Source organism: Sarcophilus harrisii, chromosome 3 (assembly GCF_902635505.1).
Source record: "Sarcophilus harrisii chromosome 3, mSarHar1.11, whole genome shotgun sequence".
NCBI lineage: Eukaryota > Metazoa > Chordata > Mammalia > Dasyuromorphia > Dasyuridae > Sarcophilus > Sarcophilus harrisii.
This window is the reverse complement of record NC_045428.1, coordinates 448,136,352-448,162,272: the sequence shown is the minus strand read 5'-3', so window position 1 is coordinate 448,162,272 and position 25,921 is coordinate 448,136,352. Positions and strand designations below refer to the sequence as shown.

At 41.7% G+C, this 25,921-nt stretch overlaps 1 protein-coding gene and 1 long non-coding RNA gene across 5 annotated transcripts in view; one reads left to right on the top strand and one right to left on the bottom strand.

The window, feature by feature from the left end:
- The window catches only part of B3GAT1 (beta-1,3-glucuronyltransferase 1), a 51,207-nt gene extending 37,486 nt beyond the window's left edge, over positions 1–13,721 (bottom strand). For 2 of the 3 annotated variants that reach the window (XM_031960854.1, XM_031960853.1), the window contains exon 1: positions 13,553–13,633. The gene's annotated coding sequence lies outside the window, so the exon portion shown is untranslated. Of the gene's footprint in view, positions 1–13,552 lie in introns of all 3 variants that reach the window. The other variant, XM_031960855.1, reaches the window with a different exon arrangement.
- A 315-nt stretch (positions 13,722–14,036) lies between these two features.
- LOC116422484 lies at positions 14,037–25,786 on the top strand. Of its 2 annotated transcripts, none has more exons than XR_004233162.1 (4): positions 14,037–14,280; positions 20,986–21,079; positions 23,129–23,328; positions 24,481–25,786. It is a non-coding gene; the product is annotated as an uncharacterized LOC116422484 (long non-coding RNA). The 2 variants fall into 2 exon arrangements; XR_004233161.1 differs by lacking the exon at positions 14,037–14,280 and adding an exon at positions 18,323–19,201.
- Positions 25,787–25,921: the final 135 nt, after the last annotated feature.

The following is a 25,921-nucleotide window of genomic DNA, read 5'->3' as shown; positions in this document are numbered from 1 at the left end:
AGTAACTGTACCTTTTCGATTTATTTCAGTAAACATTTACTAAGACCTATATGTAAAGACATTCTGTTGGGTGCTATGAATATCTGAATGATACAGTCCTGCCCTCAAGGAGCTTATATGCCCTTTTTCAAGTGGAGATGGAGGAGGTGGTAACAACCATGACCAGAATCACTAGAAATTCTGCCAAATGGACTGGTAATCTTGAGATTTATCTCATCTAAAAGAATTCCCTAGAATCTAGTACAGGGGTGGGGGAGGTAAAATCTCTGCATTGATTCTTTCTGTCTTAGTCCTATCTTGGAGATTTGTGATTCTCCAGGTCAGAGTAACAGGTCATGTGCTATTTGCTCTTTGTTTTTTGGTCCAAATTACATGTGAACTCATGCTAGATGTTCCATAAACTTGCTTAAGGCCTCATTGGAGACAACGTTGTCAGTGTGCCAAGTGGTTCTGATGAGAAAAATGGGGCAGATTTATGTTCTTCCTCCCTAGTGACTGATGGGATTCAAGGGGGTTACTGTTTAATTCTCTTGATCACTCTCTCCTCCTGGATACTCCTCTCTTTCTAACATCTACTTATTGAATTTTTCCTTCTCTGTTGCCTTTGCTGGATTATCATCTGGATCATGTCCACTAACTGTGGGTATACCACTAGACTCTGTCCTGGGCATTCTCTTCTTTTCTCTCTCTACATTTCCTTGGTGACTTCTTTAGCTCTGATAAGTTCAATGATCATCTCTAGGCATTTAATGTGTCTGTCTGTCTGTCTGTTTCTTTCTTTCCCTCTCTTACTCTCCCTCTATTTCCCTCTCTCTCTCACCCATATATGTGTCTATATGTATATATACATATGCAGGGGTCCTCAAACTTTTTAAATAGGGGGCCAGTTCACTGTCCCTCAGACTGTTGGAGGGCCGGACTATAGTAAAAACAAAAACTTTGTTTTGTGTGCCTTTAAATAAAGAAATTTCATATACCTGGGTGAGGGGGATAAACGTCCTCAGCTGCCACATCTGGCCTACGGGCCATAGTTTGAGGACCCCTGATATATCGACTTAGACTTACATAGAATCTGAGGCCAGATTGAATTTATGAGTCTGAGTCTTCCTGATTGCAGAACTGGCACTTTATCCGTTGTGCCACCTAGCTGCAATAGCCAGAGGACCTGGGTTCAAATCCCAGATCTGCCCCTGACTAGCTTACATATACATAAATACATGTACATATGTATCCCAACCTCATATCTGAACTCTATACCAGTACCATCAGCTGTATGTTAAACATAATGAGTTATATAACCTATAAACATTTCAAACAACATATAAAAATGAGTCCCTTTATCTCTCCCTTCTGAAACCTATCTCCTGAATTTCTCTATTTTGGTTGTGGACACTGTAACTCTTCTAATCACCTAGGTTTGCATCTTTAGGTGCATCCCCACCTCTTCATTCTCTTTGGCCCCACATATACTATCAGAAGCTAAAGTTTGATCTCTTACAATGCCTTCTGCATCAATTCCTGCTTCTCTTTCCACATAGCCATCACCTAATACAGGCTTTATCACCTCTCACCAGACCTATTACAATACCCTTCTCATTGGTATTCCTGCCTTTTCTAATCCATTCTCCACATGGTGGTAAAAATGATATTCCCAAAACATAGGTCTAACTCTGTCATTGCCCTGTTTAGTAACAGGGATTCTCACCCTTTTTGCATATGTCACAGATCCTTTTACCAGTTTGGTGAAGCCTATGGATCATTTCTCAGAATAATATCTATTTCTTACATTTATCATAGAAGGAAATACTAAATTTCAGTTAGAAATGAGTGGAAATGAAGATGTAAGTTTTTCTGGTTCAAGTTTATAGACCCCCTAAAATCCATAGGCCCCAGGTTAAGAATCCCTGCCCATTGCCTCTAGAATTAAATACAAATTACTCTGTTTGGCATTTAAAATCCTTCCCAATTTGGCTCCAGCTAACCTTTCCAAGCTTTTTACTCCCCTTCAATTCATCTCATATGTAAGAATGATTCAGCTGAAGTGGCCCATTTGCTGCCTCTCATTTATGACATTTCACTACTACCCTCCATACTTTTGAACAGCTTGTTCCCCCATGCCTAAAATGCATTACTACCACCCCCATCCCTCACCTCTGCCTCTTAGAAAGTTTCTCCTTTCTCAAAGCTCAGCTCAAGTACCATATTCAAAAAAGCCTTTCTTGAAGTTCTCAGATCAGGAGAGTATCTACCCATTACACTGTATTTAATTTATATATCTATGTCTATATCTCTATCTTATAGCTACTGATATATAGTAATCTCCTAATAAATACTGATTGATTGAGATGTATACACAATGTCTTCTTCAATAAAATATCCGTTTCTTGAGGGAAGCTACTCTTCCATTTCGTTTCATTCAAATACCTAGAACTTAGCACATTGTATAACACTGGCACATAATAGGTATATAATAAATACTTATTAAATGAATAATTGACTTGTGACAAAAAGGCTCCAAGGTGGGGGCTCCATGTCCCTATAGGCAAAGGTTAAACTGAAACAGCCTGGGTATTTCTGTAAAACTTAGTACTGAAAGCATATGCTCACATCTACCAGGCAAGACTGTGTGATAATGATGGATAGAGAGGTCTCTAAATCTCTGGTCTTGTTGGCTGTAGATTATGCTGACACTATCTATATGTTGCATAAGCAGTATATTATATAGACAGTCGCAGGGTAGCCATATATCAATGAGACAGCTGCTGTGCGTTGTATAGATGCTGGGTTATAGGCAGCCATTATATATTGTGTAGACAGGATGTTTTATAAACAGTAGCTCTATGGATTCCCTCCAGTGGGTTGTCTCTCTCTCGATGCCCCTTTAAGTCTTGAATCGATCAATTCCTCTATGAGGGACTGTCCTTTTTAAGGCTTTGGGACAGCAAATGGAGGGACCAGGCAGGACTGCAATATGACTAGGGATGGAAGCTAAATTAAAGACAGAGTAGAAGTTCCCCAAAGACATTTGTCAGGCAATTAGTGGAGTGAGGAGAGCAAGATGAGTGGGACTTTGTTTCAGGATTCTAGCATCAGAGAGGAAAGCATTCTTTGTCCCTATGATAGGTCTCTGGCTTTCTGGTCTTCGACTGTCTCTCTTCCAGGCCCTGCTTTTCTGTCTTGGCCCTCTGCTGACATTCTACCTTCTACCTTCCTGTACCCTTCCCCCAAGGGTTCTTTGATTCAATTGTAACTGAGATTCACAGACTGTTTTCTGCACCTACATTGGGTCCTCCACCCCTGAATATGCCCAGGGTAAGTATACAGAATTCCTAGTTATGACTCTAGGACGGTGTTTTCTTACTAGGATAAAGATAGCAGCAGGTGCCAGAGCTGACCTGATATCAAGGGGTTTTGGGATTGTCATAGTACCTTAATTGGTGTTCTGAAAATGGTTTCTCCGTCTTGTCATTTTTTTTTTTTTTTTTTTTTTTTACCAAAGAAGGCCTCTTAGAACTACCAGTTTACCTCCTCCTTTTCCTCAGCCTCCTAATCTCTAGACCTTCCAGATTATTGCAAGATGCTTCATGGGATAAACTTGGGAAAGGGACAGTGCTCCAGGATTCTCCAGGTCCTGATTCTCTAAGGAACCTAATACTGCACATGGGAGCAGGTATATTGGGAGACGTTGGGAATCTAGTACTATAGGGTATGTATCCCTTTTATAGGATGTTTAGGTGCGACATGCTCACCTTGTTACCAGGAGGCAAGTACTGAAGCTACCTAGACAAGCATGGACATTGGTCATTGTGTATGGGATAAAGCATGGAATCTTGCCTCAGGAAAGAACAGTTTTTTTTAACAGTAAAGAAGTTTTTTCTGTGCATCTCTCTCTAATGTCATTAGGGAAAATGTTGGAGATGGATCTCAGAGTAGTCTGATGAAGCCTAGGAACCCTTCACAGAATACTGTTTTTAAATGCATAAAATACAATATATAGGTTTACAAAGGAAACCAAAGGTTCATGAAAATAAGATATATTCCTCCCTCCAAGTTCATGGATTCCCAGAAATCTCAAGTTAAGGACTCCATGACTGGAAGAGAAAGAAAAGAGGCTGGACTGAAGCAGTGAGAAAGGAAGAAGATGGAGCTATGGGAATGGAAAGTAGAGGGAGAAAAAGACATAAGAAGGGAGGCAGAAAGAGAGGTTGGGACTGAAAGTGAGGGTGGAAGACTGCCAAAAATTAGGGAAAAACAGATTGAGAAGTTTGAATGTGAAAATTGCTGGAAATTCTCCTTCAGAGGCCTCAGGCTGGTCACGTGAGAGGGTCTGCTCCTTAACAACAGCCTGTTAAAATCACTAATTTTGCCTGGTCACATTGGATGAATGATTAAATTAACTGTGTAGTGTAGAGGACATATCATGAATGCCTCCCAGAAAGCAGCCCCTTATTTCTGAACACACCAGGGTAGAGGCTGGGGATGGTTTGAAGCCCAACTCACTTTGTTACCCTACAAGGAGATTCCCCATCAAGAAAAATACACTAGGGGATTCCTTTCCTTTCCCCTTCCCTTCCTTTCCATTTTTCTCTTCCTTTCCTGTTCAAAGCATCCCCCACAAGGGTTCAGAGTCTTGTGGGATTCAGCTTCTGTCAATTATCCTTTGCATAAGCAAACCCCTGCCCCACAAAGCCTCAAAAATATCACAGTAGAACTCTAATGCTTTGTTGATACCTTGGGGACCATTGAGTCTATCTTGTTCATTTTATATAAGAGGAAGCTAGAGCTTCAGAGATTTTAAAGGGACTTGCTTGAGGTCACAAAGATTTATTCAATTCTTTCTGAAATTGAGATTAAGAAGGGTGAAGGCAAATCAACCCCAAATTTCTTAGATTCAAAGTGTTAACAATAGAAGGGACCTTAGAGACTCTATCCATTACAAAGGAGGAAAAAGGCCCAGAGTTAGTGTCAGAGTAGGGACTATTACTCTGGGGTCCTGACTTCCAGCCCAGTTCTCTCTCAACCACCGAAATATAAACAAGGCTCATCTGGGACTGAACCCTTCCTTTCAGAGTATCGCTTCATGGTCTTATGACTCAGAATGAACAGATGATAGGAGAGGGGAGCCTTTTGGTCTTTTCTAGTCTCAAATCCCAATTATCCATCTACCCTGCGAAAGACAGCCCAGAAGCTCCTAGCAATGGTAGCAGAGGCCTAAACGTAGTCCAGTCTGTGGTAGATGGAGAGAATTGTACATCTTGCTCCTCTGAAACTCTAGGCCACTGCTCTTAGCGCTGAGAAGACTGGGTCCTAGAGACTGGATTGGGCTGGGCTTTCCCCCTTCCCCTCAGCCTGGCCAGAGGTCTTGGGTATTCCCCTTTGCCTTGGTCTTCCCTCTCCCTGCATTTCTTAACATCCTTTCATCAATGATTCTACTTTCTTCTTTAAGGGAAGACCCTTAAAGACCCTCTAAATTTCTGACCCAGATGCAAACTTCCCACCTGGGCCAAAGCCCTAGTTGTCTATCCTAGTTTCAATTCTACAAGTCTTAGTTGTATTTACTTTTTTTCTTATTTCACCATGGTGGAATGGGAAAAATGTTGTATTTGGAGTTAAAAGACTTGAGTCTGATGGGCTGTAATACTAGCTGTGAAATGATAAATAAGTTACTTTATCTCTTTCAGTTTGCGTTTCTCCTTTTGCACAATATGGATAATAACATTCATATTACCTGCTTCACAAAGTTGTGTAAGATAAGGATTTAAACCATAAAGACCTATATAAATAGTAACTATTATTTTTTAAAGGTTGCTGAAAAGGGGTCATAGAAAATAATAGGACATTTTTGTTAATTTTTAAGTGAACAGAATTAAAATTTAAGCTATAAATAATAATGTATGGTTTTGTATATGATAATATTTTATTGTAGTTTTGCACTTGAATGTTTGTTTTTGTTGGTGGTTATTAAAACAATAAATAATCTATTGATGGTAGCATAGAAGGTTCCCTTCCTGAACCCTGACATTGCTTAATTCAGACCTTCTGGGCATATTTTACTAGAAAAGGTCAACTCTTTTCCTTTCCTGATCCCTAGAGGAGCCCAGGGAGAACCTCTCACTCCCTAAGCATAGGTATACTACTCTATGATATTTGGCATCCTACTTCTGATGTGGTTTTGGAGAAAGCCAATGGGGCACAGTAGAAAAAGAGCTGAACTGCCAATCAGCAGTCCTGGCTGTTGTCTTCCACCAGCCAGCTGTATGATCTTGGGTAGATTTACAAAAGATGTTAGAGCCTTTTCTTATAACAAAACTCTATTATTCTAGTTCAATGGCTGTCAAACTTTAGTAGAACCATTCAGTAAAATCCTCTAAAATTATTGTTTTTAATGCCTGCTAACAAATGATATAAGGTTCACTAAAACAAAATCTTAAATGGGGTATTTCATGGTTCCTCGTGGCACAGTTCAAGAAAAGTTCTTCTAGTCTATTCTCTTCATATTGAAGATGGGGAAACTGAGGCTCAGAAATAAAATAACAATACTAGCTGGTCCATATATAGTGCTTTAGAGTTTGCAGAGTGCTTTACAAATATTACCTCATTTTATTCTCATAGCAACCATGGAAGGTAGATGCTATTAGTAATCTCCATTTTACAGACAAGAAAATGTAAGCAGAGATTAAGTGACTTGCCCAGGGTCACACAGATAGTAACTATCTGAAGCTGAATTTGAACTCAGATCTTCTAGGGGTCTTTCTACTGGGCCTCCAGTTGTATGTATTGCTTAACATACATCATTTGCTTACTATCATACTACCTAGTAGTAATGGGGAATTGGTACCATAATTCATTTTTAATGACTTTTAATCAAAGTGCTCTTATGGCTACCCCAGTTCTAGATCATCTTTCAAATTTTACTTCTGACATTATTTGTGTGATTATAGGAAAGTCACTGGGTCCCAGTTTCTCATTTGTAAAACAAAGGAATTATATTAAGTATTCTTCTCTCCTCTTTTTTCCTTTTACATGAACTGAATTTATCCTACTTGCTTTCTGTGGACATTTCTTATTGTCATTGATGACATTTTGATTTTTGAAAACGCCTAACTTCCATTGCATATATCATCCCAAGAAATAGATCTGCTACACTTGGCCAGCACGTTTCAGTGGAAGTGAAAACAACATAATCTAACCAGATATTTAGTCCTGATAGAATATACTACAAATATGGTTGCTTCATAGATGAAATGTGTTTCAGAAAAATTTCCCGAGAAACAAATCATATTTTTTTCATTGATTTCCATTATAAAATTAAAGAAATGTTCCTTTGGAGAAAGAAATTCCTAAATAGATCTAGATAAGGTGAGGAAAGAGAGGCTGGTCCAAGAACTAGGAAGTCTTCAGTTTTAATCTTACCTTTAGGGTCATCTAGATCATACAGTGGATAGAGCACTGACCCTGGAGTCAAAAGGAACTGAGTTCAAATTTGGCCTCAGACACTTGATATTTATTAGCTGTGTGACTTTGGGCAAGTCACTTAACTCCAATTGCCTAACCCAATAAATAAATCCTATAATGACATACAATGCTTCGTATGTGTGTGTGTGTGAGACACTAGGAGAGTCATTTAACTTATCAACACTCTAGCATGGGCAATTTTCTAAGACTCTGAATTGCAAAAAAAAAAGGTGTCAATATGCATTATGACGGGAATTTCATCATCTGGGAGTTTCCTATATAAATGAAATTACAGGTCCAGTCCCTCTCTTGTTGGGGGTAATTGTCAGCATCACTCATTTACTCAATAAACATTTATTTTAAGCATTTGCTATGTGCAAGGCACTGTGCTGGAAGCTTAAGAAAGATAAACCCCCCACCATTCCTGGCCTCAAGGAGTTGACAATCTAGGATACTTTCAGAATTTTTTATATGCTTTCATAGCTCCAGGACCTTCTCTCCATTGTTATTATCCCCTTCCCCATAACTCTTTTATAAGCAATTTTCCTAAGCCCTGAAATCCCTGACTTCATTTTCACAGCTCCTAAGACTTAGTTCACACCCTTTTTCTTTTGCTGGGTATTTGAGAAGTCTAATAGAACCAGACTGTAACATCATACTTCTAATCTAACATATTATGTATTTCAGTCCCCAAAAATTCAAGTTTAAGGTTTTAGGTTCTATGTACCAGATTAATTCCTTAGTTTGGATTCTAGTTCTGGCTGCCACGTAATAGATGGCAAATTACTCAAACTTTTGGTGTCTTTGGATCTTCACTTGTAAAATAAATGTTCTTTCCATCCCTGACTCATGATGCTATTGTGAAGCTGAGATGAGGGAGTCAATGCAGACATACTTTGAAAAGGTAAAATTATTATACAAATATATAATTCTGTCATCCTTTTGGTAGACTTGAAACTATTAGTTTATAGTATAGTATGATATGATATGAGATGGAATAGTATAATATAGATAGTATAATGTAATATATATATATATATATATATATAGTATTATATAATATAGTACAGTGTAGCATAATATAGCATAGTATAATATAGGAGAATATAGTAGCACAGCATATATAGTGTAGAATAATATAGTATAGTATAGCATAGTATGAAAAGAACATTTGGGATACATAGTTCAGGGAATATTCCAATGTTCCATTGTAAAGTATTATTCAAGGCAATATTTAAATAGTTATACACTTTTTGTGGAAATCACATATATCGTTGCTACTGATGGAATTATTGAAGCCAATGTTGATTTTTTTCCATTTGTCCCTTGAACTCAATGTTCTGGAATCTCATGAGGAAAATAATGTGAGTTCAATTGCCATTGTGCCTTGGCAACCAGTATGGACATATTTCCATTTATAGCCGCACAATAAAGGTATGTTATTACCTGTGAGTTTATCTAAAAGTGGCTAACACTTAAAGAGGAATCTTTTGCCCTAGAAGAAAGGAAAGGAAACCCAAACTTATATGTATGTATATGCACACAAACACACATATATACATATGTATATACATCATATTATATATATATTTGTGAAACAGTATGGCATAGTGGATAATATTGCAGGCTTGAAATCTGGAAGACTTGATTTCAAAATCATTTACTAATTGTAGGACCATGAATAAATAACAATTTCTCTGTAGCTTAGTCAGTTCTCTAACACTTATCTGTTAGGTTACTGATGAGATTTCAGAACCTTAATACATATATGTAGGTATGTGTGTATATATATATACTTATACATATATGTCTATTTTATAGGATCATTGATTTAGAGCTGAAAGGACTTTACAGATCATTGAGTCTAGCTCCTTTATTTACAGAAAAAGGAAACTGAGTTACAGATAGGTTGTGACTTGTCCCAGCTCCCAGAATCTCTGTCCTCCAAATATAGAGCTCTTTTCTATTTGCTTTGCCACCTCCCTATCATGTAGTTTTCAGTTATTCATAGCCACTGAGAAATCACTTCTACAGCTCTAATTTCAAAACAAAAGGGACAAATGAGATGAAGTCTCAAGATTTTTTTTTTTGGTTTGCAGTCAATTCTTGATTATCCACCTGTGGATAAACCACTGCATGGCTTATCAGTGGCACAGTTTTAATCCTGGTTTAGCTTACCCCTGCCATCCAGTTTTCTTCTGGGCTGTCTGCCCTGCCATCAGTTGGTGTATGCTCAGGGAATGCAAATTCATTTTAATATTGGCCTTAGCCAAACCTCATTAAGAAGGTAAATTTGCTGTTGCTGCAAAAAAACAAAAAAACAAAAAACCACACCGCACAAACACCATCATATGAAGCATTACAAAGAAATATGTATATATATATTTTTGGAGAGTTATCTGAGATTATACATTCATATGGACAATGTCCTCTGCCATTAGGATGGATAATCAAGATTTCACTATATTGGGTTTTATTTATTAATTTCTTGGTAGAGTCTATCCTATAAGTTCTTTTTTAAATGGCCACTTTATGACAAACCTGTAAAATATTGTTTAATGATAATTCAATCTATAGCTTATCCTTATTTGTAAAATCCCTTTGTAACTTTAAAAAAGAATGCAATCTTTTAGAGATGCAACGTTGAATATATTTTTGGCATGGGTTAAGTAAGGGTTAAGTGAGCACAGTTCTGGGGTATTGGAGAAAAGTATGGAGAAAGCATGGCCTTGGGGAGAGAAGAATACCTCTGTGTGGGAAAGACAAGGACCACAGAAAGGAAGAGGGAAGGCTGCATCAATGGAACTTTGACACATTCTGTAGCTGGTTAGTACAGAAGCTCCTCTGAAAAATGATTCTGAGGCCTCTGGCTCTATTTAGTAGGATGCAGTGGAGGGTGGGAAGCAGGGTTCTAGATAGCTCTAACTAATCACAGCTTGGGATCCCTCTGGACCTCCCTCTGCCCTTGCTAGGCAATCATCAGACATTTTGCTCAATTGTCTTTGAGGAAACATGCATGGGTTTTCTCTTGTCGAAGGAGTGGAGATCCTGTGGCCTGAACCTGAGCCACGTACAGCATTTCCTTGGAACTAGCTTCAGGAAGGTCATGTCCCTTGGTGATCTGCATCTTCTTTCAATCCCTAGCCAAGGTCCTCCTCAGACAAGGTTTAGGTTGCCTTTATGGAAAGGCAGCGACAATAGCAGGCAGATGATGAGGGAGCCTGGAGTGCTAGGTCTCACTGGCATGCTTAACTTGAATGGAAGCATTGGTGAAACGCTATCCATGTGCACTAACTTCTGGAACTCTGCCCAATGCTTAGCTGTTCTATCTAAATTTCACCTGGATCTCTATTCAACTCCGTGGAATGAGATTTCTTCACTTTACGTAGGAAATTAGATACCCTGGTACTCTGCAACAGGGACTCCTCTGGGGCTCACTTCCATTCTAAATTTTCCCAAGCAAAAATGCCCAGAGATGGGCAAACACACTCCTCTCCTTCTCTGATCTTATTAGAGACATAATTCTGATCATGAAATGCAGAAACTATGTACACCAGAGTCCTAGTTTCAGTGGCCAATAATATACACTAAGAGAATTCTGTGTCTCTCGCTTCCTTGCTTACTACCTTTCCCTAATTTTCTTGTTTGGTGCAACCTTCAGGTACCTCTTTGATTGTTCCTATTGGCTGGACCAGCTTGTGGGGTACCTCAAAGATACTACCACCGACAATCTTGTTGCCAGAACCCTCACTATCTTTAATTCTAATGCGACCCAGAGCCCACTTTCTGCTCCCCTCACTTCAATCCAAAACTGCTTCTGGCTAATACCTTTTTTTCCACTTAGAATTTTTCAGGGGAAAGGAGACCACCACTCGCCTCTTCTCTGGGGCTTGTACTCCCCATTCCCAACATGGCCACTGTGGAAAACTGCCTCTAACTCTAGCAGTGAATGAGAGAAGTGAGGCACTGTCCCTGGGCTTGGACCTCCCCTCAATTCTTTCCGGCCAGTTTTTACTTGGGGGACTCTTTCTGTGCAATTCACTTCTCCCAATACTCTTGATTAGAAGAGTCTGAACAAATCTACATGCTTACCTACCAAACATGGAACACAGGTGTACAATTCCCTTTCCTCCACGGAACATCCTGAGGCACACATGTATACTGACTCCAATATTTTCAGCTTGCTTATGTGTAAATAGACACACACACACACACACACACACACACACACACACACACATACAAACATCCTACCAACTATTTTCTCAATATCAAGGCAGGTTAAAAAGCAATTGGACTTAAGTAGTGCCCCCAGCCACAGTAGGGCACCTCTGAGAGCAGTCAAGGGCATCAACCCTTGCAACTTCCTTTAAACTACTTTCCCCTCTTTTTAACAGAAGGACATGTAGAGCCCAGTAGCAGAAGAGCTTTAACAACCAGAATGGATTCTTAAGTTAGAAGTGGACCTTCACCTTGAGTGACCCAAAGGGTAAATGTCTTTGTCTAGTGTGGCTGGGAGAGAGAGACATAGAGGATTCTGGATATGTTCAATTAACAGTTACCACCTTGCAGGATCTAAGGGAAATGTCACAATTTCTGCCTTCCATGGTACCAAGGGATAGGGTAGTGAAACTGTCAAACTATAGAACACAACAGCAAAACAGAACAATTTTTATCATGCCATATAATTATGCCATGCAATCCAGCGACGCTTCCAGTCGTGACACATTAACTTGTAGAGCTGTACAACACCCCACCAGACCAACTGAAGGGTGTGTTCCAACAATACACGGCTTCACAGACCATCTCCATGCTGTGCGAGGTGCTCATACTGCCCAGTCCTTGAGTTCTCCCATATTCTGAGTGCCCCATGTCACAAACAACTCTTGGCAATATCCTTCCCCCCATTACACGGTGCGGACAATAGACTGGTAAAGGAATCTATTCCAAAGGCCTGTTTCAAGGAAACTTCTAATGCCTTTTCTCCAAAAAGTCACCCTAACTTCATTCAGGACTGAACTCAGTAATTAAGGACTAAGGTCTTTGCACTCACTGGATATGAAAGCTGTGTGTATATGTGTGTGTGCAGGGGAGTCTCTTGACCTTAGTTACTTTGTGCCAGGCTGTCACCTCTATTCCCTGGCAATGATGGGTCCTGTGACTTCCTCTCCTCTTCCTTCCTCTGTCTCCCAGCTGCTATTTTTAAAGTTGTACTCTGACTTTGGAGAGCAGGGGGCCCAGGGACCTTAGATATGAAGAGACCTGGGGGTGGGGATGAGCTGTAAATTGGAGTCTCTAGCTTTCTCTCACTATCCCATAGGCAATCAGAGACTCTTGGAAATCTCTGCAGACCATTCTCCTTTCTTCTCCACCATTCTCTACCAGGATCCTTGAGAGCTGGAGCCCCTCAGATTCTTTTCCCCATTAGAGAAGTTAGCTCACATAAGGATGAATGGGGAGACCAATGGCTGATGGTGGTGGAAGCAAGAATGGAGCAAAGGGGCTCACATCGCCCCCTGATTTCTTTATTTCCTTCTATCCCTAGTGGAGAACCTGATAGTAAATGATTTGTTTAGGGATTGGGAAGAAGGGGTAGATGGCCCATTAGCCTGGGACAGTTTGTAGGAATCTGGTGAGTAGGTTTCAGCTCTCTGTCTTCCTCCTCTCCCTCCCGCCCCCCCTTTCCCAGCAACTGAAAGCCTTTCTCCTTTCTCAGCTGGAACTGCTGTGTTTTGTTTAGGGGTTTCTTCTTGTAGGAAACCTCACAGCCACGCACTATCACCATTTCCAGAGCAGCGCCTTCCCCAGCCGGAGACCCCCAGCCCCACCCCCCCTCCGATGCCTCCCTAGCCTGGTTTGACAGCCTCAGCTCCCGGGGTGGGGGTGTGTGTGGGGAGCCTGCCCTTCCCCCTCCTCACACAGGGACGGACATGGGATGGGTACTGATAGAGATGCATAAAGGGGCTCTGTACGGCGGCGGTGGCGGCGGCGAGCCGAAGGAGTGCAAGGGGGAGAGCCCTGAGCAGCGGGCGGGGATGGAGAGGACGCAGGAACGAGGGGGACCGGGAAGGGAGGGTTAAGAAAGGGGGAGAGTTACCTGGCTTCGCGAGTCTGAATCCTCCCCGGCTCGCTCCAGCTCCATCGCGCAGTTCCCTCCAGCCCTTAATCCCCAGACGCGGCACCCCGCTGGTGCTGCCCGGGGCCCGGGCGCTGGGCTCCCTCGCTTCCCTGCCTCGGTACGCTCGGGCTCCGGGCCACCGGGGGCCACTTCATAGCCGCCGCCGCCGCCGCTGCCGCTGCCTTCCCCGCTGCCTCGTTCCCCTCTGGCAGCTCGGCAGCCCGCGGACCCCGGCCCCGCCACCCCCGGCTCCGGTTCTGCTCTCCTCTCCTCCGGTTCTTGCGCTCAGACCCCGGCACCCCCGCGCCTCCCCAAGCACAGCGCCGGCCAGAGTCTGGAGGAGGCTGGGCTGAGGATGCAGAGCAGGAGCCGGCGGGCGACAAGGAGCGGGGACCAGGAAGAGAAGGGGGCCGGAGGGAGAGGAGGGGGAGGAAAGAGAGAGGGGGAGGAGGAAAGAGAGAAAGCTGAGGAGGAGGAGGAAGAAGAGAAAGAGGAGGAGGAAAAGGAGGAGGAAGACTGGGGTGTTAGAGCCCGGAGCCGGAGCGGAGAATCACATCAGTGGCGGCGGATGCGCCCGTGCCTCCAGCAGCACTGACAGCTCCTCTTCTCCCTGCCTCCTCTTCCCCCTCCCCCCCGCCCCATCCATCCCCCTCTCCCCCCTCCCCACCTCCGAGAGGGAGCTGCCAGCGGGACCTGCACTGCTAATGGTCTGTACCAACCTCGCCAGCTGAGGCGGGGGGCCCTCCCTGCGACGGGCGGAGGAGAGAGGGAGGGAGGAGCGGCGAGGAAAGGTCCCCTCGTGGGCTTGGTATCTACTCCCCCCTCCCCCAGCACCCTCTTCCCCACCACCCCAAGCTCTCGGACTCCCACGGCGCGAATCGAGGATGGATGCTTTGGGGAGGGGGCTGCAGGCCCGGGGAAGGGCCCTTGGGCATCTCGCTCTCGCTCCTCTAGAGTTAAATCCGGCCGGGATGCCCGCTGCCACCCCCTACCCCCACCCGAGCCTTTCTTGGCTCTCAGCTCAGCAGCTTCGCTTGTCAAAGGGTGATTGTTTCCGGGCTGGGATGGGTGTGCGTGGAAGGGAGGGAGGGAGGTTGAGAAGAGCCAGAGAGGTTCAGAAGGAGAGAGGCAGAGCTGGAGGTGGCCCTGAAGGGAGATCGGGCCACTCTTCCCACCCCAAGTTTGGACCGCAGCTCCTGTTTTGGGCATGACTTCTACCCCAAGACCTATTGGTGGGGGAGAGGGGCCCAGTTAAAAGTGTATGTGTTCGCATTTAGGATTTGCGAAGTCTAACACGAGTCAAAGTGGGGACTCCTACTTGTGTCATCCGGTATTTACCTTTCCTCTGAAGGCACTGATGAGTTTGAGATCAGAAATATCTTCCCCTGTCTCCAATAGTTTGAATAAAGATAGGGTCAGAAGGCAGTAGGATGCTGGCTACTGAACTTGTTCCCCCCACTCTGTATCCAGGACTTTCCAAGGTGAAGAGAACTGAGCTAACCTTAGAAGGATCCTAGTGTTTGTCTCTATGTTGGGGCTCTCAGGCTTTTATGAGGCCTTGGTGGTAACAAATTAAGATCTTAAGAAATTAAGATTTAGAACACAAATTAAGATTTTAAGAAATTAAGGTTTGCAACACCAATTAGAATTTTAAAGAATTAAGATTTGATAGAGGAGGCCATGAAGTCTGGAATTAAGGAATATGAGCACAGATTTTCAGATACAAGAGCCCACTGTACTAGAGTCCATGTGGGTATATGTTTGCAGTATAATATATGTGTGTGTGTGTTTGGGAGAAGGGAGTACACATGTGTGAATATGTGTCTGCATCCATGTATTCATAGGTAAGATTTTCTGAAGTCCTGTGGAGCTAAAGATGTTTTAAAATGCTTTTAGTGAAATTGTGGAATGCTCAGAAGAATATTTTTGTGCACGTTTTGAATAGCCTTCAATGCAAAGGCTACTCCGCTGTTGGCACTTGGCTTGTTAGCAGCTATACCCATTGCATCCACATCCCTTGGGTAAGACTAAGTCTCTAGTATGTTGTGTGATGGAGATATTTCTTAATGGAACAGAGTGAACAAGGTTCCTGCTTCTTCCTGGGATGCTGCCTAGCTCCCTGTGTCCAGGTGATACTAAATCAGGGCATCATTTCCCAATAAATGCTTTCTGTAACTTTAGTAGAGCTGATGGTCTTTATCCACTAATCACCTGCATCCCTACCCCATAGCCTCATATACAAAACACATGTGACCCAGTACCAAGCCCAGGAATTAATGGCTGTCTGCTTGCAGCTCAGAGTGGAGGAAGATCCCAGGCAGATGAAATTTCTAAATCAGATAAAATCTTAAATGAGAAAAAAAGAAGACTTAGAAGACCATCCAGTCCTTTCTGTTATCTTACTCCACTGTTCTCCAGATGCCACCAAAGGGGAGGATGTTTAAACGCTGCAATATTTTACAACCTTTATAGTCAGGAGGTTTTTTTTTTTTTTTATGTTAACCTAAATTTTTTTTCTGCTGGAGTTTAAATCCATTTTCATTTTGGTATTTAGTGATGAAGTATACTGGAGCATATTATCTACAAGACAAAACTTGTAATAGTTATTTCTTTTCTGGGTAACTAGGTGGTGCAACAGATAAAATGACTGCCCTGGGTTCAGGAGGAAATGGGTTCAAATTCACCCTAGACACTTGCTAGCTGTGTGACCCTGGGCAAGTCACTTTACCCTGTTTGCCTCAATTTCTTCATCTATAAACTGAACTGGAAAAGGAAGTGGCAACTCTAATATTTTTGCCAAGAAAACTCCAAATGGAATCTAGAATCAGATACAACTGAATAACAATATTTCTTCCCTTTACCCATAACTAGATGCACACATATGCTTTTCTGCTCCAGTCTTTTCTCTAAACTGAATAACTTAGATTCCTTGTTTATCAAACATATCTTGCTTTTTTTTCTGATAAATTACACCATAAATTAGTCCTTGGCTTTAAGGAGGGAAGACATAGTATAGTGATAAAAGGGGGGTAGAACAAGATCCTTGGAGGGGATCTGTAACAACCTGTCTCTCAGCCTGTCTCTCAATCCCATTTGAATACAAAGTTCCATTATGTCTCACCTGCCATCATCACCACCTACATTTGAGCCAGGTCAGGTCACCCAGATATCACTGAAATATTGTCATGATGGTAATTATGTTTTTTATTTATTTTTGTATGTGTTTATGATTCTTAAAGCTCCTAAATCCTACAAGAATCTATCCTTTGCCAATAAATTCCTTGAAGCAAGGATTAAGCTTTCTTACTTCTCTTCTCCCATAGTAGAACTTAAAAAATTGAAGGTATAGTGAAAAAAGAAGAGGGATGGGAAGAGTTTCAAGTAATAATAGCTAGAATTTACATAGAGCTTTAAGTTTTGCAAATTATTTTCATATAATAACAATAGCTAACATTCATATAGTCCTTTAGTCTGCAAAATGCTTTACATTGTCTTATTTTTATCCTCCCACTGAGAAATAGGTGCTATTATTATCTCTCTTTTACACTCCAGGAAATGGAGGCAGAGAGAGGTTAAGTGCTTTGCCTAGGGTCACAGTGTTAGTAAGTGTTTGAGATCAGACTCAAACTCCTGACTCCAAGTCGAGACTCTAAACATTGCACCACCTAGCCACCTCAGACCTGTCATTAAGTGGTTACTTCATTCCTCTAGGTCAAGGATTCATCCTATGTAAAAAAGACAGAATTTGCTAAATGTCTTATAACACTTTCAAGTCTGATATTTTTGTGATTTTGTAGATATTTCCTTGGTAGTAAAAGTTGTTGGGAGAAGAATTTTGGTTTTATTTTTAGCTAATGGGAATTTGTATGTGATAGAACAAGAAAGGATACATAACCCTCATGCACACAGCACCCCTTATCCTTATAATAACAATAATAATCATGAAATCCCTTTTCTAGGGACACATCCTACAATTTAGCCCAGGCTGTTTATGGCCTATTTCTTATTTTAAATATTAATTTTTAGAGCCAACTTAAAACAATAATGTAGAATTAAAATCAAAATGAAGAGGCCCTCTTGCTAAAACTGGAATGGTCCATCAAAAAAAAAAAAAAAAAAGGCCTTCCAGGCAGATTAACTACAAACCCAGCCACACAAAGCTCCACCCCACCGACATAATTTTCTCTCTCATCCCATCTCCTCCACTCACCAGATTCATATTGAACAGTCAAGACCGCCCCCTCCCCCTTAATCCCACCCTCACTCTCCACTGTTGTGCTTTCACAGGCTCACCCTATGCCGGGGGAGCTCTCAAGGAATTGTCCACCCCACAGCTGGATGTTCTGCCTTCCCAGCCACATTTCTCAGGTGACAGAACCTTGTCCCCAAATCCCACCGTCTCACCTGCTGGGTGTATTTGGCCTTCCATATTCTGCCTTTTAAAACCTGCTCCTAAAGTCCAACACAAGAAATGCTTAATATGAAAACCTATAACCTTCTCCCCTTGTATGAGCATTCATGTGTTTATTGTGTAGTTAAGCAGGGACAAGATCTTGGCCTTCCAGTTTGCTCCAAGCTCTGCTTCTATAATCCAAATCCCAGAAGGGCCCCATAAAACCATCATCTGCAATGCAAAACCCTCAAAGCATATGGGAGGGTCTATAGATTTTTTTCCAAATCACCTGTGCCCTAATTTAATATGAATAACAATTAGTTTACTCTTATCAGTTAATTGTTCCCCTTGTGGATTCCTACTGCCTAGGCCTCCGATTCAGTAGCAGCTTTTGTCTGTTCCTGACTTGTAATTATGCTTCTCATCTTCGCCAGCCTCTCCTTCTGCCTTAACCACCCAAGCAAAATGACTTGGGGTGGTGCTGGGAAAAAAGAAGGAGGAGCCCCCTCTTCCACCTTAGTCCCAGACTCCCACCCTCTTATTATCTTCCCAATAGGCCAGTCAGCGCATGGAGTGCCAAGTGATCGTTAAAGATTGCCTGCAAGTCCCTGAACACCAATTTTTTCCTCCACACAGTCCCTGAAATTTTGTGAATAGAGAATATCAATTTGAATATTTGGATATCAATAGAGGATGTCAATTTAAGGTTAATCACTTTCAAGGTCCTTAAAAAATACCAAATGCCTCTCAGAGTATTAACAAAATGCCCGTAGGAATATTAACACATTAACACCTTACTGTGAATTTGTTTATGAGATCACTTTCCTCTGTAAGTGGAGGGATCTGGGGCACTCTGAAAACACAGAACACCTGGAGAAGGAAGAGGAGGAGGCTTTGAAAGGGGTAAGAATGGTGGTGAATTGATTCTTCTAATGAACTAAAGGCAGGGGCTTATTTCTATAAGTGTTCTGTGTCCCTATTACTGGAAACTTTCAAGGGATTTCAGAAAATCAGGAATTAAGGGAAAAGAATAATCATTTATTAAGTACCCATATGGTGTGCTTTATAAATATCTTGTTTGAGTCTCACAACTACCCTAGGAGGTGGGTGCTATTATTATCAACATTTTACACATAAACAAATTGAGGATCACCAGATTAATTAACTTGCCCAGGGTCATCCAGCTAGGAAGGATCAGAGGTTACATTGAGCTCTACATGCCCTGTGCTGTCTAGGTAAGTACCTCTAGAACTAGAGCAGGCAGAAAACACGAGTCATCTTTCCTCAAACTAACTTTTCAAAACTTTTGGAGTTTCTTGGCTTTCCCCCTTAAAGCCCTTTACCATAAGAAAAGGGGAAAATATTTTCTATCTGGGAGCATCAAGGAAGGCTTTTTGGAAAAAGCAACATCTGAGTTGGGTTTTATAATGTGAATAGGCTATCAAAAGAAAAATATGAAGTGAGGAAGCTGAGAGAAGAGAATTTTAGGTATAAAGAATAGGAAGAGGAAAATATAGGGTGTTTCTAGATGGTTTGGTCAGAATGAAAAGGTGGGGCTGGCTCCAGATTGTAGAGGCCAGGCAACCTAACAAATATAATTCCATTTTCTTGTTGCTGATGAAACAACATTAAGAAACATATCAGAGAGAATTATAGCTCAGCAGGATTTTCCCCCTCTGTTGTGGTCAGGAACATAGATCACTGTTATTCTGATTGATACCATCTGTCTTGTTGCCATTTGCTTTCTTTAGTCAGGGTTTTCTTGGTCTCCCACTACTCCCCTCTGACTTTCTCAAGTTATCCCCTCTTGATGAGATTCACTTTCTGTTTTTTTTATAGAGGGCACTTGAGATAGACCCCAAAATCACCCATTTTGGCTGAATGATTTCCCAAAGGCAGACTAGGAAGATCACCAGAACCTTGGGTGCTGTCTCTGAGACTCTAGAAAGCCAAGATTGCTATTTTTCCTTTTCTCATGGAAAAGTGCAGAAATAACTTCTACTTGAATTCCCTTGGAGTGAGGTTCAATCCACTCAAAATTCCCCCATGGTTCATGTTGATGGTTTAGAGTCCAGGGGTCCTCAAACTTTTTAAATAGGGGGCCAGTTCACTGTCCCTCAGACTGTTGAAGGGCCAGATATAGTAAAAACAAAAACTTTGTTTTGTGGGACTTTAAATAAAGAAACTTCATAGCCCTGGGTGAGGGGGATAATCGTTCTCAGCTGCCCGCATCTGGCCCGGGGGCTTAGTTTTAGGACCCCTGGTTTAGACTTTCAGCCAAAATCAGGATTATTGACAATCATAGAGGCATCAGGGACTGAAATGATGGCCAGAAGATTTGAGTTCTAGGATTCTATCCCCCTACTGGTGGATTGTTGTGTGACCTTGACCATGCCATTTAATAAAAACTTATTTTTGTAGAATTAATTATTCTACATTATCTCATTTAATCTATCCAACATCCCTATGGGGAGGGTATGTAAATATTATTGTCACCCATTTTAGTGATGAGGAAATAGGACCATAAGGCCATGTCACCTGTCCAGAGTCCCACGACAGGACAGTTAGTTCTTGAACCCAAGTTTTCTGGTCCCATAGCTAGTGACGTGCTGCCACTAGACATCCTCACTCTGTCTTTTACTTCCTCATCTATCAGCTGAGGTTCATAATACCTCATATTGCTGGGAGGGTCAAATGAAATAATAGATGCTTCAAAAGTCATCAAGTGCCATATGAATGACAAGTATTATTATTATCTGTGAGACACCCAAATACTTTCCTCCTTTGACCACATTACTGACCTATCAGGTGAAATATAAGAACTTCGGGGGAAGGTTATCTATAGAGCTGTCCCTACTTATCTCTGAGAAACCGTCTATCACTCAAATTTGAAATGTACATTAAAAAGCATTTAAGGGATAGTTTTATTGGAAGTTAAAAACCTGGATGTATTGACCTCTGGAGGTCCTTTCCAGCCTGAGGTTTCTGTAGTTCAAAATCCCTTCACTTTGTGTTCTAGAGCTGGGGGCTATTCAGAGACATCAGAGATGATCAGAGGAACTCACATCAGAGTTGCAGACCTGGACCAGAGAAGGCCCTGTGGTGAGATGAAGGTAAGGAGGGATTATTATAGAAGACTGTCCCAGCAGCTAGTGAAAGGGTTCTTAACCTGAGATCTGAAAAGAGATTTCAGTAGGTCTTTGAACTTAGAGAGGGGAAAGTGATATCTTTATTTTCACTAAACTCTAACTTAAATTTAGCATTTCTTTCAATTATGAATTTAAAAACCCCATTATTTAGATCCAGGGGCTTCACTAGGTGACCAAAGGGGTCTATGATACAAAAAAGGTTAAGAACACTTGGTGTAGGCTGGTCTGTTTTCCTCCCTCTCTGAAGGTACTAGGGGCTAATTGCTTTCTAAGGTGGGAGAAGAGGCTTCTGGCTAGGAGAATGCTGTGCAGACAAATTCTAGGCACAGTAAATAGAATTCACCTGGCAGTAAACATGGGAACTCTCATTGGAACTGTTTGTTTCTGCTGAAGCTTTTTTTGGGAGGGGCGAGGTGGTAGAGAAGGAGTTTGTTGAAAGGAGGGAGGAGTATAGACCTACACTGATACTGAAGAGACACTCATTCTCTGTTGCCAGAGAGTAATTTCTCCTATTTCTCAAAAGCTGAAGAAAGAACAGAGCTCAGAAACAGTGAGATTTGACTCTCTCAGCCACGGCTGGTTTGGCTCTGTAGGTGCCTATACAGAGCATAGCAAACAGCTGCTTCCTTGCCCCTGGGGACCCTGGAGCCCAAGGGAGGCACATAGACATGTGACAAGTCAGCAGAGGAGAACTTAGAACAAATGCCATATTGGCATTATGGAATAAACCAGAGCCTGGGAACAGAGGAGGGATAGGGAACAATGGGGAAAAAGGAAAAGAGTGACAAGTATGTTGGGGAGGGAACACTAACCTTCTGACTCTGGATAAAGGAAACTCATCAGGGCTGATAGGACCAAATCTGAGGTCCTGGAGAGGATGGTGTGTGTGTGTGTGTGTGTGTGTGTGTGTGTGTGTGATCCCTGAGCCAAGGTGATTGGGCTTGAGATAGATTTTCCTTGTGCCTTGTTCTAGGGGTTGCTGGGAGTAGAGTAGCTTAGGGATATTACAACGAGCGTTTTTCCTGATAATTCAATTAGCCCCATGAGCACTCTCCCATTCCCCCAACTCCATCTCTCCTTGAGCCTCAGTCCTATCTTTTTGTTAAAAAAAAAAAAAGCCAAACATAAAACCCAGAGGTAGCTATACCATCCTGGTGGAAGGTGGGCAGTCTGTGGAAGGGAGGTAATTTGATGGTTGCCTAGTTGCATTTAAGGAGCTGTGAGGTCAGGCATGCAATATATGGGCTAGAGAATGAGTGTGAGCCATACAGAGTCCTTTGGTCCCTACGCTACTGTGTGAGCTCTCCAGCTCTGTTCTTGAAAGTGCATGGTCATTTTGAGCTTTCTAGTCTCTAATCCCTCATTCAGTAATACAAACACCCTAAATCCCCAATAATGTAGGTTTTACTGTCTCATATATACATATCTATGTTATAGCACCGAGACTGGCTCTGTTGATGAGAGGCATATGCTCCCACATCTGGACACCCAGTGATTTCAGGAATCCGGACAGCATACCTGGGCTTGGCAGGAGAGGGATCTGTGAGACTAAGCTTACCATCTGTGCACAATCCAATTCTGTGACATTTGGAGGGTGTGTGGGAAAGCTTGTGAGAGTGTATGTATGTGTGTGTGTGTGTGTGTGTGAGTGTGTGTGTGTGTGAGAGAGAGAGAGAGACAGAGAGAGACAGACATAGACAGAGACACACACACAGAGAGACAGACAGAGAGAGAGAGAGAGAGACAGAGAAAGAGAGACAGAGACACAGAGAGAGACACGAGGTAGGGGGGAGGAAAGAGGGAGGGAAAGAGGGAGAGAAGGAAAGAGGGAGAGGGAGAGAGAATGTGTGATTATGTTACTTTGAACAAAACAGGATTTTTATTTAAAGTGACTATAGCCTCCTTCGGCCAGCTCGAAATAAAGAGATGAGGGTGAGGGGGTAGGTGGTTGAGTAGGTTGGAGAACCTAAGAGGGATTTGCTTAGAGACTGAATTCAATGGTTTATCTCTCAGAAATCAGTGTAGAGAGAAGAAGATTAATGGAAGACCTTCTGAAGTCCTGGATTCTTGGCCCCCCAATCCACCTTTTTCCCAGATATATTAGCATTGCCTTCAGATCACCTACAAGCCTACTTGGATGTAAGGGAGCCCTTTTCTATACTGAGCTGAGCTGTGGTGACCCATAGAGACAACTCTAGTATTATATCCAGAAGGTAGGTAGTTTGTTGTATAGGGTAAAATAATCTTAAACTTAGGTCAGTGATTGGACCTATCATTTATTTATTGTTCAGCCTTGGCCTAGTCAAATTAAATAGCTTACTTGAGCCTCAGTTTCCTCATCTTTAAAATGGGTATAATTTTACTGGTACTATCTACTTTAAAGGGTTGTTGTGGAAGATAGAGCTATACTATATCTTCTTGCAAAGTGCTTTGTAAATGTGAACTATTATTTTGTTTACCATAATTTCTGAGAAAAAAAAGAATCAATATTCTGGATTTGAGTGTTTGGCAAAATTTTGGGTGTCTCAAAATCTACTGTAGGCAAATGATATAAACAGGTTTTCAAAGGAGGAAATCCAAGTTACCAACAACCATATAAAATGTTCTAAATCACTAATAATTAGATAAAAGCAAATTAAAGAAATCAAGATTTGAACTCATATCATTTAGTTTAAGAAAGATGATCAAAAGAAAAGAGAGGTTGAGAGAGACAGAGAGAGAGAGACAGAGACAAGAGACAGACATTGGAGGGGCTATAGGAAAATAGGCATATTAGTGAATATTGTAGGTGGACCTACAAATTAGTATAGTTATTCTGGAATTTGGAATTTGAAAATGTGTTTTCAAAGTCACTAAAATGTACATAATCTCTGACTAGCAATATTCTTAATAAGCCCATATATCCCAAAGAGAACAAAGAAAGAGGATTAAAACTCATATGTACAAATATAAATATATATATGTATATAGTAGTTCTTTTTTATCATTGCAAAGAAGTGAAAATGAAGGGGAATGCCATCTTTTGGGAAATAGCTGATCAAATGATAGTAATGAATGTGATGTAATACTATAATGCCAAAATTTAGTAAGAGTATATCTATGAAACCTTAGAATATCCCTGTGAGATAGGTGTGACTTGAGATGGTATATGTGTGAAAAGAGGGAGATTGTAGATAAAGAGAAAAGGGATTCACTTTTTGGAAGTGAAGCTTGGAAAACAGTCCCAGAGTGGAAAAATGCTTGTCCAAGGTCAGATAGAAGGTTCTCAACTCCTCCAATAGCCTTTCACTCTGCTTTGGTAGAGGGTTTAGAAGAAGTCAGTAAGCCCCAGTGGAGAAACTTATTTTTTTCCTTTCTCTGTCTAGGTGAAGATTGGAGCCCCATCCATCAGCTCAAATGGTTTTGCTAGGAGTGATGAGTCTCCCTACCTCCCTGAAGGATCCCACAATTAAACAGGCAGGGAAATGTATTTCATGAAATATGCATAGAGTTTTTTTTTTCCCTACAAAGCCATTTAAACTTCCTTGAGCCAACGATGGAATGAATGATGAGATGAGCCATCTCTTACAACACACCATTGGGCTCTGGACATTGATGACCACTGTGGGGCCTCAGGTTGAATATCTGCCAAGGCTTGGGGGAATGGGAAAATTTCCCTAAAGGATAATGGAATTATTTCCCTTAGCCATGAGATTTTTTTTTGGCTTCCTTAGGGAGGGGAAAAAGGCCTACTGATTTGTAATGTGAATATAGCTTCTCTCCTCTACCTTGCCAAGGAGTAAGCAATCGCATACCAGACCTAGACCTTCCCCTTTGTGACCACCTGAGAGTTTCTGCCCCCCCATGGCTTCCCTCAGTGTCAGAGGTAGCACTTGGTAATTGTGCTGTTGGTTTCCGACAGCCCATTCCTGACTCCCATGGCTAATGGCTCCTTGTCAGCATCAGGGTTGGAGTAAATTCTTCATTATTGGAGGGATCTGACATGTAAGAACAACTGGAGTAAATTGATTGTATTTTCCAAATCATCACCCAGCCTCTAATTCTATCTCTGAGACGAGTAATTTGAACCAGAATTAGCTCCTAAATTAAGAATCCAGGCACTTGATGGAGAAGAGAAAAGCAGTCCTAGTGCATCTCAGTGTCCAGGAAGATATTTGGAGAAAAGCTGGGCTCTGAGAGGAGACTTTGAGAAAGGAGATGGAGAAATGAATCGTTGGCAAATGTTGACAGTCAAGTTTGATGGGGGGGTATTTGCTCATCCCTATTGCCAAAATCACGTTTGGTACAGGGGACAATGTCATTACATGAGCAGACAGGTGAATATACTGGGGGAAGAGCAGCCTTGTCTACCTTGTGTATAAAAAGTTCATGAAATAGATTTTTAGCCCAAGATTAACAAGGGTAGATTTGACTCAGAGTGAGAACATTTCATGGAATCCTAGAATGCACGGAAGGAATCTCAGACATTATCTAGTTTAACCTCTTTATTTAACAGAGTAGGAAACAGATTTATAGTTTAAAGTAGCTTATCCTAGGTCAACGAACTCAGTGGCAGAGTTTAGACTGGAACCAGGTCTCTTGTTTGCCATCTGAATGCTCTTTCCGGGGTACCGTGCTGCTTTTAAACACTGATATAGACATACATACATACACACACACACACACACACACACACACACACGTGTATTTGCATATGCATATATGCAAATACAAAAAGACAAAACATATACAAAGTAATTTGGGGGAATGGGAGCAGCTGAGCCTTATGTAGGACGTTGCAATTGAGCTGAGCTTTAGAGGAAACTA